Source organism: Mesocricetus auratus, unplaced genomic scaffold (genome assembly GCF_017639785.1).
Source record: "Mesocricetus auratus isolate SY011 unplaced genomic scaffold, BCM_Maur_2.0 Super-Scaffold_100691, whole genome shotgun sequence".
Classification (NCBI taxonomy): Eukaryota; Metazoa; Chordata; class Mammalia; order Rodentia; family Cricetidae; genus Mesocricetus; species Mesocricetus auratus.
In genome coordinates, this window is record NW_024429267.1 from 52717921 (window position 1) to 52733203 (window position 15283).

General features: G+C 45.1%; 1 protein-coding gene across 1 annotated transcript in view; it reads left to right on the forward strand.

Annotated features, from left to right (window-relative positions):
* Positions 1-6704: 6704 nt before the first annotated feature.
* Positions 6705-15283, forward strand: part of Gadl1 (glutamate decarboxylase like 1) — a 186943-nt gene continuing 178364 nt past the window's right edge. Inside the window, exon 1 of the mRNA XM_040740152.1 lies at positions 6705-6845. The gene's annotated coding sequence lies outside the window, so the exon portion shown is untranslated. The remainder of the gene's footprint in view (positions 6846-15283) is intronic.

Below are 15283 nucleotides of genomic sequence, written 5' to 3' on the forward strand. Positions count from 1 at the left end.
TGGAGTGTGCCTTGCAAGAACCACTTTCCTGTGGTTCAAAACCCAGCAGGAGATGATGAAGAAGGTGTCTAAGAGTAGACAAGAGAATGACATGAATTTAAGTCATTCTAGCACATGTGATGGAAAACTGTCAGGCTGGGAGACTGCATTTACATAGCAGTTGTCATGGTGTAGGTAATGTGTGACTTCTGTCCATGATAATATTATATTTTTGTTTTTATTAGCATGTATCTCTTACATAAAGTAATGGGTTTCATTCTGCTATTCTCACAAAATATAATATATTTTGATATTTTGATCACAATCACTCCCTATTGCCCTTTCTCCTTCTCTTACTTCTGTTGATTCCCTCCTCTTCTCAGCCAACCTCTATTCTGCTTTTATGTGTTTTTCATTTGGGCATGTGTACGTGTGTGTAAGCATGTGTGTGTGTGTGTGCATGCACACATGTGCGTACATGCATGTGTGTGTGTGCCCCTGTGTGTGTTGACCCAAGGAATTTGATTAGGGATTGTTTATATGAACTTGAGTGAGGGGTAACTGAACACGGACAACTTACTAATGGCTATACCACTGAAGAAAATCTCCCTTTCTCTCCTCAGTCAATCATTAATAGCTACTCAAGGCAGGGTAGGCCCTTGTGAGCTTCTACCCCCATGCATAACAGAATGTGACAGAGTCCATCTTAGAAGACCTTGTGCAGATAATCATTGCTGGCATAAACTCACAGGTGCAATGGCCATGCCACCCTGTTTCCCAATGCTCCTTCTTTCCCCAACTCGTAGCCCTTTCTACACCCTCTCCTGGCTGGTCCCTGGGACCTGGAGGGAGTGAGGCAGGGGTGTCATTTAGGGCTGAGCATTCAATAGTCACCTATTCTCAGCAGTTTCAGTTATGAGTCTGTGTAGTAGCCACCTTACAGTGCAAAAAGAACCACCCACGAGAACCTTGCAGGTGGAGATGGCTTTTTGAAGAGACAGAAATGTCCTTTTTTATATGACTCTGGTTCCAGACAATGATGTACATTCCTCGTGAACTCCTACCTGGGAACACAAGGCTCTTTGTGGAATTTCCCTGATGTAGAAAGTTGAACTCACTGGTCTCCCTCCATGTACATCCTCGCCCTAACACCAGCCTCTGGCCGTGTTTCTCCCCCTTCTTGGGGCTTATGACAGCCAGCCATCTTGGGTGGAGCTTAGAGACGAGTTTAAGGTTACTCAGGAGCTGACCTAAGACGATGCTGTGACTCCTTTTGAGTTCTGCTGTCGAGTTACTTATTAACTTAGGTATGAATTCACTGTTTCCTTGTCAGAATGTAAGGCTTATGAGCTCACTAGGTGTCTTCTTCACTCCTCTGTCCTTAGCACCTAAGATAACTGCATGGTATTTACTAGATAATAGATCCATGATTGTTAAATAACTGAACCTAGGACAGAGACTATGTCCTGGAATCAAAGATGCAGGGAGAGAGAATACAAGAGTACACTGTCTTGTGGGGTAAAGGGTGTGACTTTCACCAAGTGGATAATAATCAACACTGTTATGGGTGCTGTTAGGATCAGAGCTTGGACTCTGGCAGGCCTCACAAGCCAGGTTTGGCTTCCCATTCTCAATACACTAACCAGACAAAAGTCATAGTGAAAAAAAAGGAATGATTTATTCACACAGTCACGTGAGAATGAGGAACAAAGAGGCCCAGGGACAACACCCACCCCCAGTCCATCCTCAGCATCTGGATATGAAGTTTAGCTATAAATGGCCGGCAAGAGGTGTGGACATAAGCTGTCCCGTTTTAACGGTTTTTGGGTCCAGCCACCATCATCACCTGTACCCCAGTCTCTGGTCAGATGATCTGATTAGTGCAACTCTTTCCAAAAGACAAGCTCCCACTTTAGAGGCAGCAAGCTTCAGCCTTTTCCTTCTTCAGTGTGAGGCTCCTGGGGAAGGGCCTGTTTCTTTTCCTTCTTCAGTGTGAGGCTCCTGGGGAAGGGCCTGTTTCTTTTCCTTCTTCAGTGTGAGACTCCTGGGGAAGGGCCTGTTTCTTTTCCTTCTTCAGTGTGAGACTCCTGGGGAAGGGCCTGTTTCTTTTCCTTCTTCAGTGTGAGGCTCCTGGGGAAGGGCCTGTTTCTTTTCCTTCTTCAGTGTGAGACTCCTGGGGAAGGGCCTGTTTCTTTTCCTTCTTCAGTGTGAGACTCCTGGGGAAGGGCCTGTTTCTTTTCCTTCTTCAGTGTGAGACTCCTGGGGAAGGGCCTGTTTCTTTGGATCCATTGCTTCAATATGCTGGCAGCCAGCTGGAGGAAAACAGTGTCTCTTTAAGATAACTTCATTTCTTCCAGGTTGGTTACATATAGTTTCAAATACTATTGAAAGAGGAAGTAAGTTAACTACTTAGAAGTAGCCCTTAGGCTTGGAGACACTTTGTGTCTTGTTGCTGCCAGGTCTTGTGAGTAGGAGTGACGAGACAGACACCAGCATGGACCTGGTCTATGAGAAGCCTAGAGCCTTAAGAGGAGCCAGACCTCATGAGATGATGCTCTCCATGAAGACCAGTCTCTGGAACTTCCTGATTCTATGACTCTTTCCTAGAAAGACATGGTAGCCACTGAGAAGCACAGTGTCATGGGCAAGACTGATACAGAAGCTGCCCTTGGGTACCTGGGCTGGGAGGAAAGTATTTCTTAACTCGGAGAGCATGAGAGAACCTTCCTGGCATCAGTGTGCACAGGGCTGGGGCTGAGTTTGGACAGTCACTGTTACTCAAGACTGGGAGGTGAGGCGTGTCTTGCCCACTAGGTGAGAATCCAGCTCGCTGTCGTTCCCGTGTGCCCTAGAGAACCCGCCCTTGTCTCCTCATTTATAACGATTGTGGGGACAGCTTGCTCCACCACAACAACCTGATTCTAGGAACCCAGTTTACAATTATAAAGTTCCCGTAGGTAACGTCAAAACTTCACATGGAATGCCAAGCCAGCTAAGAGCTAAAGACAGCTAGCTTTCTAGAACTGGGGAGACTCTGCGGGTGAACCTTCTCCCGACTCTTTGCCTGATGTGTGCACGCATGCGCATGGGAGTGTAGAGGAGGCAAGCAACCATCAATCAAATGTCAGCATCCGCATTTACGTCCTTATTAATTAGCTGTGACCTTGTCACTCTGCCCTCTGTGACCTCAGCTTCCCCTTCACTGGACTGGACGAACTTTTTGCTCTGCTGACCCTACCTACTAGCCTATTGATGATTTAATGTCATCTATTTGTTTCTTGGTCCATTTTGTTTGCTTATGAGTATTTTGCCTCTGTGTGTCTGTGTGTGTGTGTGTGTGTACCATATGAGCACATGGCTCATGAGGAGGCCAAAAGGTGTCAGAGCTCCTGGAGCTGGAGTTATGGATGGTAGTAAGACTCCATGTAGGTGCTAGGAACTGATCCTAGGTCTCTTGAAGAGCAGCCAGGACTTTTAACCATTGGGCCTTATCTCCATCCCCCTATCCATGAACTTTTAGACTCATGTATGAAGCACACACCTTGATTGTTTGCTAAGTTCTGAACTTTCAGGTCCCTTCCATATATCACAGTAATTAGGCAGGTAGACTATATGTTAACTCAATTACCTAGTATTTCTCCACCTTAATTTTCAGGAAAATTCTTCACAGTCCTGTTAGGTTTCTTTACTCTTGATGTATTTACTTTCTCAGCTCATTATTCTTAGATTATTTCTCAAAACATCTAAAATATCAGTTAGTTATTGCTTCTTACCTACGTAAAATTCTAGGTTCACTTGAATATGTAAAATATTTTTTACCATGTTCTTTTCTCTTCTTCCTTCCTTTGGTTCCTTTCTTCCTTCCTTTTCTTTTTCCTTTTTTTTTTTTTGAGGCAGGGTTCCACTATTTAGCCCAGGCTTACTTCAAACTCATGGCACTGTCTGCCTTGGCTTCCCCACTGATAGGATCACAGGCATAAACAACTATATCCAGCTAATATATGTAGTTCTTTTGTTTTGATTTGCTTTATAGACAGGGTCTCATGTAGTCATGGCTGACCTTGTACTCACCATGTAGCTGAGTAAGAAGTTGAACTTTTGATCCTCTTACTTTAACCTTCAGCATACTGGACCAACCAAACATCAAACATCAAAAGTGAGAGATCCTTCACCAGATTGTCTCTTGAATTTATCAGAGTTTCTAAATTCTACGCCTAACCTAGTGATTACCCATAAATATTGGGGTCACAAGGATGGTTGTGATTCCAGTTTGAATTCACCTCTCAGACTGGTCCTGTTGTGTGTGGAATGGCGGCGATCTCCTTTTGCAACCTTCTCTTTTGAGAACCAGGAAGCAAACAGACAGAGCATTTAAATGAGGACAATTTAAGGACTTACACAGGGACTCATTATAGAGATATAGTCAGGGGAGCTAAGCAGCCACAAGAGATAGTCACAAAGGCACAGGCTGCCAATGTCCCTGGACCAATGGAATCCAGTGAAAGACAGCCTACAAGGTCAAAAGATCCCCTGAGAGTCTCCCACATTTTTTAGGAGCCTCCACTTCTTGTCAAGGAGCCAAGAAAGGTCAGGGTGGCCCCAAGGAGAACTTCTGGAGACCATCGATCCTCTAGCTCAGACAGATCCTCTCTGACCAAATGTTAACAGAGGTAAACTTGGAAGTAGAGACAACATCCAAAATCTGTAGTGTTTGGAGCAGGGAGCAAAGCAGAGAAAGATGGAGAAGGGCTGTTTAGGAGTAAGCTGAGGAGGTGAGGCATACCCCTAACATAAAATCCTATTTCCAGGGAGGAAGATGACATGTATGCATGGCAAGGAATCTAGCTTCTCATTTGAAAAGCGTAGAGGGCGCAACACACTCTTTTATAATTTACTATTGATTTTCAAAAAGTACCAGTCACATCACACTTAATCCAGTATGCCCAAAAACCTATTATTTCAACAAGTGTGTTTAAAACATCAGTGAGATATTTTTCACATTCCCATAGTGCCTTGCTGTAACCTAGTATTGCAGATGCATCTGAAGCGTGTAGGGCTCCATGAGGCTTATGACTGAATAGTAGACTCCCTGGCCAGTTAAGACTAACTCACCCTCCTCCATCATTTGGATAGACACTTCTCCCAATTTTAACACACAGAAATTACTCTTTTGATGGAACTCCAAATATGTGAGCCCCAAGGTTGGGGTGAAGGGGAGGACATGGTGCTTCTCTAACTGCCACATTGTGAGGGCCTTGCTTCCCTATAATCGAAATGAATGATTTCAAGGTAATGTCAGATAAAAGTTCTTATCAATTAATAATATTACTTTGCAGATTTCACCACTCAGCAACATTACTTGTCTTGATGAGTACATCACTCAATCTGCCAGTTACAACTGACTGGGCTCTGCTTAGCATACATCCATGAGATGGAATCACCAATAAAGTCATGGCTGGGAGAGCTTTGATGGGCCTATTCTTAAGTACACAGATGGTTATGGAGGCTATAAAGTTGACAAGCTGATCAGTCTGGGTCCTGACAGAAGGGCCACTGTGTGTGTGTGTGTGTGTGTGTGTGTGTGTGTGTGTGTGTGTGTGTACTAGAGGCTGATGTTGGAGAATTCTGTCAATCACTTTAATTCCTGAGCTTTCAGCTCACTGAGTCATCTAAACGGATTGGTCAGCAAGCCCCAGGGGACACTTGTCTCCACCTTTGCAGCCTTGAGATTACAAGTGTGTGCTGTCACACCTGGCTTCTGACCAGCATGACAGGAGTTCAAACTCATTCCTCATGACCATACTGCAAGCAGTTTACTAATTGAACTATCTTCTCAATCCTGAGATTAAAAATTTTATTTTAGCCCTTAAATTGAGTTTTATGGCCTGCCTTCCATCATTTCCCTGGCATTCTTCAATAATGAACTGCAATCACTAAGCTGAAATAAGCCCTTTTCTCCACTTAGTTGATTTTGGTCATGGTGTTGGGAACATAATGAAACAAAAATACAAATACAATTGAAAGCCAATTCTCATTGCAAGTTAGTAAAAAGTTGCACAGAAAAACTACAGGTCAGTTTGTGAGACTCATATATGTGATACCCAATGCAGATGGTTAGGAATGTCTAATTTTACCACCAATTACTTTTTAACCATCATACTTAAAAATTTAAATGTGTGAGTGTGTATGTTTATGCATGCGTGTGTGTGAATGCGTGCGTGTGTGAGTGCGTGTGTGTGAGTGCGTGCGTGCATGTGTGTGCGTGCGTGTGTGAGTGTGTGTACATGCATGCATGTGTGTATGCATGCATGTATGTGAGTGTGTGTGCATGCATGTGTGTGTGAGTGCGTGCATGTGTGCGTGCGTGCGTGCATGTGTGAGTGTGTGCGTGCATGCGTGTGAGTGCGTGCCTGTGTGAGTGTGTGTACATGCATGCGTGTGTGAGTGTGTGCATGTGTGTGTGTGTGTGTGTGTGTGTATGAGTATAGGTGCTCACAGAGGTAAGAGATGTTGAGTTCCCTGGAGCTGGGGTTACAGGTGGTTATGAGGCAGCAGACATGTGTAGCTGGGAAAGAGCCATATGCACTGCTAACTGCTGCACATTTCTACAGCTCGTTTTCAGTTTCTGTGATGTCAGTTTTGAAGCTAATGCAGGCAGTACTCGCTACGCCATAAATATACCCAGATGATGGATCAGTGCCTCAAAGGTTGTCTCTCACCAATCTACCATTGAGGCGTATACTTTCATCCCCATATTTTGCTTTCTCTTTTTCCAGAAAAAAAAAAAAACCTGAGATGTAAAGACAGCGCATGGATTTCCTAAGCATTTTGTGCCCCAGCCTCCTTGTTAGTGACAAATACAGAAGGTAAGCTCAGAACATGTGGTCAGTGTTTTTGCATGTTACCTCACATCTCTGTCACATGGTAGCCCCAGGGTGTTGGATTAAAAAAAAAAGCCTCCCAAAGATGCTGGCTTGCCTGATTCTGGGGAGGCTTCTGGATTCCACCGGGAAATAAGGAGTATGGGGGTGCTTGCAATCTTGCTCAGAGTGACCAGTCCTGGGAAGTGACCAGGCGTCTCTGAGCTGCCCTTTAAAGCTAATGTCCCTCCAGTAGCTCCACCAAGATTGACCGGCAGGCTTCACCAACAGCTTCTCGTGGGCAGGACACAGAGAATCCTCTTTCCTTATTTTCAACTTTCCTCACAGTAGCTTCTTCCTGGTTCCCACAGATGTGCTTGAGATATTCTGAGCCCCAAGGTTGTGATGGAAACAAAACACCGTTGTTCCTTACGTAAGGTCCTCACTTGACTCCTGCTTTAACTTTGCAGTCCATTCTGGACAGGCCTCCCTTGCCACCTCTGCTTACCCAGCTTCTGAGGTCACTGCTTAACCCCTGCATTCTGACTTCTAGCTAGCACCATCTCTGTGTGTGCCAGGGTCTCCAGTGGCCTCCTCCTTGGAAAGCCCCACAGTTGTTTTCTTAGGTATCCTCTGAGGGATGCATCCGATTCTCCACTGCTGGACCCTTCTCCCTCAGTTTCTGTGTCTCCCTTGACTTTTCTTTCTCCTGTCAGCCTTTCTCTCTCCCAAGTTTATCCCTTAAATTTGGGGGCTCCAGAAGGTCCCCACTCTGCAGGTCTTCTGTCTGGCAATTGCATGTACTGCATTAGCTATTTTTCTGGATTTGCAAATGGATATCCGACAGAAAACAACTATCTGGTCTGAGCTCATGGTTGAGGGGACACAGTCTATCCTTATAGGGCAGTGTATGGTAGTAGCCCGATAGTAGTCTGGGACTTCTAACTTCTTTATACCTTATCAGAAAATGAAACAGAGACAGAATGGAGCTGAGCTAAACCTCAGAGCCCAACCCCAACCACACACTTTCTCCAGAGAGGCCCCACCTCCTGAAGACTCCATTGCCTCTCAAACCAGCACCATCCTCTGGGAACCCAGTGTTCAAACCTATGGACTTTTGAGGGGTGTTTCATATTGAAAACAAAACAGATACTCTCTGTTAGTGAAATGGAGGGGCCCTTTGAGAATCCCGAGACTGAGCAGTCAATGATGGGAGGAGATTCTACACAGAGGCTGCTCAGGGTCAGTGCTGCCCAGGCAGACTGGTACTATAGCTCAGTTTCTGGTGGAGTAATCAGGAAGACCAGGCCTGAGCCATCCGTTCCCAGATGACAGAGGTACCCAAGTTGCCTGATGCAGCTCAGGCTCCTCTGGCAGCCTGCCGCTCACATCACCTAGATATGACAGGCATATGCTACCCTGACATGACCTCCTCAGGTCTGGAAAGCTCCTGGCACCACTTGACCCCAAATCCTCTGTTCACACCATGTTCCCACCCATCCAGACAATTTGTTCTACAGGCCCAGGTCAGGCACCACTGACTCAGGTCACATGGTTAGAAGAAGCTCATTATGTAATTATAGGTATTTCAATCGGATCCAATCAGATCCGGTGGGACAGGTATTCTGGCACTCGTGATTCACAGAATACTGAGTGTTACACAGCTCAGATGAAAAGGTATCCTGGAGCTCCGGAGCCAAGGATAACCACAGGCTGCAGTGAGCACAGACCTCAGGCCTGCCTCAGGGAAAGGCTTTCCCAGTGTATTGGCTCTGCTCCAGCAGGAGAGGGTCTCCCAGCTGGGGATGTTTGCCCAGTGTAGCAGTTTTGCTCAGGCACAACGTTTGCAGGGAGAAGTTGTTACAGTTCAGCTCTGCTCCCGGGAGTGGAGAACAGAATGTAACAACTGGCAAAAGTGTTACAGCCCTGCTGCTCTGCTCTGCCCAGGGTCGTCTCTGCTCCACCGCAAAAGAAGGTCTTCACCAGAAGCTCATCCAAGGGGTTTGTTGGGAGGGAAGAATCCAGGAGAGTGGCTGCCCTCTGCAGAGGACAGCCAGGTAGCATGAACAGCCACAAACTGAACAGACACAGGGTTTATATAGGGCTTCCAGGGTGGGGATTGGTCAGATTTTAATGCTGAGCTCAGATTGGCTAGAGCTCCTGCTCGGGGATTGTTTGTTTTCTGAACAGGGTTAAGGTCAGATTTGGCTCTGGTTTCAGAGCCCTCGTCCTTTATAGCCTTTTGGCTCTAATTTTAGGGCCAGGGTGTATTTCTTTCACTGACTCCGATTCCAGGGACAAAGTGTGTTTCTTTGGCACTGGTTTCAGGGTCAGGGTACATTTCTTTGTTTCTGGTTGCAGGGCCAAAGTGTGTTTCTTTGGCTCTGCTCAGGGTGTGTTTCTTTTTCCCTACAGTAATGGGAAACAGGAGAACTGAGGACCAGGGTTGCTCTTCCTTCGGGTGACGACACACTGAGTGAAGGCATGTCCGGTGTCTCTACAACAGACACATTCAAACTTGTAGCTTGAGGATAGCAGGGTCCCAGGACAGTAATGAATACAGTCCAATAGGTTATAAGACAGCATCAATCATAGTTTCAAAAGGTCTCACACTCATGCAAGGTCATCTTAAGAGTTATTTACTAATTTTTTTATTAATTTATCATCACACATCTGTATCTATCTCTCTGTCTCTCTCTGTGTATCTGTCTCTGTCTCTGTCTCCTCTCTCCCCGTGTAAGGAGTTGGTTCCAGGGACGGAACACAGGTCATTAGGCTCACATATCTTCTGTGTCTGAAATGAACTTGGGACCACAGCAGAAGTTCATTCCCTCAAAACAGCCAGTTGCCATAAACCATCTTGCCTGCTGTCTTGCTTAAGGTTACAATTGCCGTGAAGAGACACTATGACCACAGCATCTCTTATAAAGAAAAACATTTAATTGGGATGACTCCATTACAGTTTCAGAGGCTCAGTCCATCATCATCTTGGTGGGGCACGGTAGCTTACAGGGGGTCACAGTGCTGGAGAGGTAGCTGAGAGTTCTACATCTTGGAGGCATCAGGATGTAGATGGTCTGTCTCACTGGGCATAGATTGAGCATAAGAGACCTCAAAGTTACCACCCCCAAAGTGACACACTCTCTCCATCAAGGCCACACCTACTCCAGCAAAGCCGCACTTCCTGATAGTGGCCCTCTTTTGGGGGCGTTTTCTTTCCAACCACCACATCTGGCCAAGCTGCTAATGTTTAAGAGAAACTGGCATTTGGAAATTTCAGAAAAACTAGTCTGGGGATTTATTATTTAAAAATTAACATGGAAGCCAGAGAAAATCTTCCTAAAGACTGTGTTCCACCCCAGTGGCCGGCCATTATGTGCCCTCTGACCTAAAGCTTTCTGATGTAACATTTTAGAGCTGGACTGCAGCTGAGACCATCTTCTAGCCAGGTGTGTTTCATCTGCCCCGGGGAATACAAATAAACGGCTTGGCTAACCCAGAGGGTGGTGTGCTTAGTGATGGTCTCCTCTTTCTTTTTATCAGTATTGGTGGGAGTGTTGGACACCTTTCTGTCATGGGCTATGTGAGTAAAACAGAGGCCAGATGCTCTTCTTAAGTCAGCCTGTAACGTAGAGTTATCATGCACAGGATTGAGGGAAATGTCTTCATATGGCTGGGCTTTCCTTCCAGGGCCGTGTTTTGTATCAGTGCATTGAACTATATGTAGGAAATAGGCTATTTCTCTTCTTCTTCTTCTTCTTCTTCTTCTTCTTCTTCTTCTTCTTCTTCTTCTTCTTCTTCTCCTCCTCCTCCTCCTCCTCCTCCTCCCTCTCCTCCTCTTCCTCCCTCTCCTCCTTCTGTGTATATTGTTTTCACATATCCATTTTTCAGACATAACACTTAGTAAGATTATAGTGTATATCTGAGGAAGAGAGACTCATGAGATAATCTGTGATAAGCACTCTAAGTAATACAGTTCAGGGTTACACACTGCCAGGTATCCCCAGTGAGCTTACCACAATGCAGAAATATGGCTGTCACACCACATTTTACATAAAAGGGAAGCCTCAGTAATCTTCAAAGCCTACTAAAGTCTCTGTCTCTTAAGACACGGTTGTTACAAAGCCACGACGAATGGTTTTATAAAATGAGTTTTATTTCATGTTACTCTGTAGCTACCCAGGGCATTTCATTTTCACAAGGCTTTGGGGGGCCACACGAGTCTCCAGCAACACACAGTATAGTGGTCCAGCTCCCTGGGACAGTTGCTGTGCCAACTGTACACCTTCTGTGTTCAGAGCTCTGTATGAAAAAGAACTCAAGTTTTAGACTTGAACTTGACTGTTTCATTTCTCCTCTCAGCATATTTCTTTAAAAATGGCGTTTATTTAAATTTTTTCAAAGGCAGTGTTTATATTCTGGCAGCGATACACTACTTCTGTGATACAGCTACAAAGACAGAAGACAAACATGAATTTTTATTAGGAAGTCAGGTTCTCAAGTCCAAGAGCAGCATTTCTCTTGACTAATGTGTAGTATAGAGTGATAATTACAGATGTGGTGCCGCTTGGTCTCTGTGACGCACAGGGTTGCCCAGCAGAGGTCAGGAATAAGGTCCAAATAACAAACATTAAGGCACTCCCAGCATGGTCCCAAAATGTTGTTCCCAATCTTTTCAGTTACCTGTACTGGATTATTTGTGAGCATAGAACTGTTCTGTAAACCCTATTCTGAAAATCAAAATAAGACATTTTGCCACTGTAGCCCTGGGAGGTAGACCCCATTTTTTCATTCCATGGAGGCTTCACTCAATTTGATACTGTTCCAATAAGTTCTAAAGATAGCATTTAATCCCAGACTGAACCAGGACTTGGCTTCCACTAAACCTTCTTGTGACTGTTAATCTTTATCAACTGAATTTCAGCCATCTAGGAGACTTGCATCAGGATGGGTCTGTGAAGGTTTCCAGAGAGATTTAACTGGTTAGAGAGTGACCACTCTGAATTTCAGCAACATCAACACATGGATGTAGGCAAAAGTTTCTGTCATGCCAGGTACTGCTGCCCTTCAGCCTAAATAAGCACACAAATACTTATATTAATTTATGTACTGTTGGCCAATGGCTTAGGCTTCTTATTGACTAGCTCTGTCTTAATTAGTAACCCATTTCTATTAATTTATGTATTGCCGTGAGGCTGCGGCTTACCCATAACCCAGCATGTTACTCCTTTGGCAGCATGATGTCCCTTGGAGACCTCTCTTCCCTCCCCCCAAAATCTCATCATCTGGTAACCCTACCTATACTTCCTGCCTGGCTGCTCCTGGACAATCAATGTTTTATTCATCAACCAATAAGAGAAACATATATACAGAAGAACATCTTCCCTCCCACGGGCTAGAGTCATGGACTGAGTGACAAGGCAGGCGAGTTGAATGTCAGCATTCATCTCTGCCTGCTTCCTGGCTGCAGATACAATGTAACCAGCCTCCGCACACTCTCAGCATCATGACTCCCTCATGGCTAGAGACTATGCCACCTCAAACTGTGAGCCAGATAAACTCCTTCTTTAAATCCTTCTGTGTTGGGTATTTTGCCACAGCAGGCAGAACTATAATTAATATACTCTCCCAGATGGTCTGTAGGGTAGACTACATTCTTACTTACAAGCATGCACTTTCAGGGTGGATTGTCTCTCCTCATTTAATCCTCTCTGGAAACTCCTTGGCAAAAACATCCAGAGGTGTGTCTCCTAGGTAATTATAAAATCTTCCCCGAGGAAAAATTATCATCGTCTTCCAATCACGTGCTTGTCTTGTTTGACCTCATGATCTACTTTACTCAGTAAATTAGAAACAGACATATCTGACCCTGTCCGGGACAGTGTGTAGCCATAGCACGGTCTTCTGGGACATTTTCCCTCCCTTTAACGATCCCCTTGTGTTTCAGAGAGCCTCCTGAGTGAGCAATGGAATTCATTAGATGTGGATAATGATGTTTCACAAAGAAATCTTGTTAGTTTGATAGTTTATTCCTGAATCATTCGGGTGACTGGCAGCTTCTGGCCCAGTCAGTTTGACTTTACTGCACTGCACATGTTTCTACCATGGTATCTAAGATGCCACCTTGTCGATGAACACATGTGCTTCCCTGCTGGGAGGTTCACTCTTACAGGTCAAGGGCCAGTGTGGGTACTGTGTTGCTATTTGCTCCAAAATGAAACATTCGATTACGCCTTATAGAATAAGTCAATTTACAAAGACTCAGGAAGACCCTGAAACTTAACACCTGGCAAGGCACCTCCTCAAGGTAATAGGGGCAGTGCCCCTGTTTGGGAGTGGAGACCTTCCTTTGACAGCTGTGCTACCTGCAGGAAGTCCCAGGGTGCAGCCTTCATGAGTTATCCATGCTGGGGTGAATGTCTCAGCGATGGGACCGTTCATTTTTGAACCACCCGGGCTTCTGAAAGTAATCCCACATTCATAATCCTGTGAAGCCCAATAAACTCATTGGTTACTTGTCTACACTTGTTTAGAATCATTTCCCTGCTCCTACCCCAGGAAGAGATGCTCAGTAGGTGGGGATGGGAGGTCTTATTCTGGAACTCTGAACACATCAACACATCATAATAAAAGTGAATTTTGCTTTAGTTTTAGGGATGGGGACGTGGTTCAGAGATTAAACCATGCACTTCCCTTCAAGAGAAGCCCAGTTAGATAGATTCTCAGCACCCAGATCATGTGGATCACTAGCACCCCATCTCCAGGGGATCTGATACCTGTTCTCCACAGGCATCCAAACTCACATGCTCATACCCCTCCCATACATGCACACACATAGTTGAGAATAATCTTAAACAATGTTTAAAGTGATTTTGTTTTGTGTGTGTGTGTGGGGGGGAGGAGTTTGCAAATGAATGTCTGACCATCAGATGAATAAACAATTGTCTCTGTTGCCTTCTGGCTCCAAGAACCATGTTTAGTGCCAATCCCTTTTAATATATCAGTATCTCCTCTCAAATCCCCTGACCAGTGGGTGGCATTTGCTTTTTCCACATGAAGTCAGATGCAGACGGGTCTCATGGAGTCCAGGGTGGTCTCCAACTCTCTATATAATCTAGGACAAACTTGAACTTTTCATTCCCAGTTTTAAGCTGTGTTGGCTGCTGGATCAAACCCAAGGTTTCTTGCACATTAGGCAATTACCTAGTGACTGAGCTACATCTCAGGCACTCATCACTATTTTTTTTCCCAAAGGAGTTACCAAGTTTAATTCCAGGAATTCTCGCTTATGCTTCGATCACCAACCTGATCCCTTTCTCTGTAGTGAAACTCAATACATCAATAGTGGGTGACCATCGGAGAAACACACAGTATCTCCCTAACACCAAGTGGACTTGGTGTATTAATGCAGTCAGCCTTTATGGATGTACAAGGTTGCACTCCACTACAGTAGACATAACCGCACTTGCTGGAGGATGTAGGATGTGACACTTCATAGGAAATGACATAGGCTCCCAGTTAAAGCAGGATTTTTGTGTTAGCCCATTGGAGGCGGAATTACCAATGTAGCTCTGCATGTAGTTGTCACAGCACGCCTTGAAGTGGCATCAGGTGATCTTTCCCACCATACCCACAGTCTGGTTTGAAAAGCTCCAAGGAGAATTCAACTTTAAACAAGATGCTTGTTGGAGGAATGACAAAGACATAAAAATAAAAGTACCCACTGATTAAAATTAAATTCACAGTAGGAACAAGGCAGGGATGAACTCTCAGGAGCTTGGAGGCATATACAGTAGAGAAAAATCTCATCTGAAGACTAGGTGAATACTAGATCTTTCTAATCTGTCTGCTGGTTTGAAAGAAAGTGGCCCCCAAAGGGAGTGGCACTATTAGGAGGTGTGGCCTTGTTGGAGTTGGTGTGGTCTTGTTGGAGGAAGCGTGTCTCTGTGGGGGTCGGCTTTGAGGTCTAATACATTCCCAAGCCACACCAGGGTGACAGTCACTTCTTGTTGCCTGTGAGTCAAGATGTAGAATTCTCAGCTCCTTCCCCAGCGCCATGTCTGTCTTTCAAGCTGCTTTGCTTCCTGTCATGATGGTAATGAACTGAACCTCTGAACTGCAAGTGAGCCACCCCAGTGAAATGTTTTTCTTTGTAAAAGTAGCCGTGGTCATGGTGTCTCTCCACAGCAATAGAAGCCCTAACTTAGACACTGTCACTTTGTTTCCTTCATCTCATGGCTCATCTCCATGTCTGCCTGACTAGATTTAGTACCAAGTAGGAGACGTATTTCTGGGTGTGTCTGAGAAGTTTCCAGAAAAGTTTAACCCAGGAGGAAAGGCACACCCTGAATGTGGGCAGTGCCACCCCAGGGGCTGTGGGCTTGCTCTGAATCAAAAGGACAGAGCTAGCTGAGTAACAGTGTTTCTTCTTTTCTCTTCCTGAC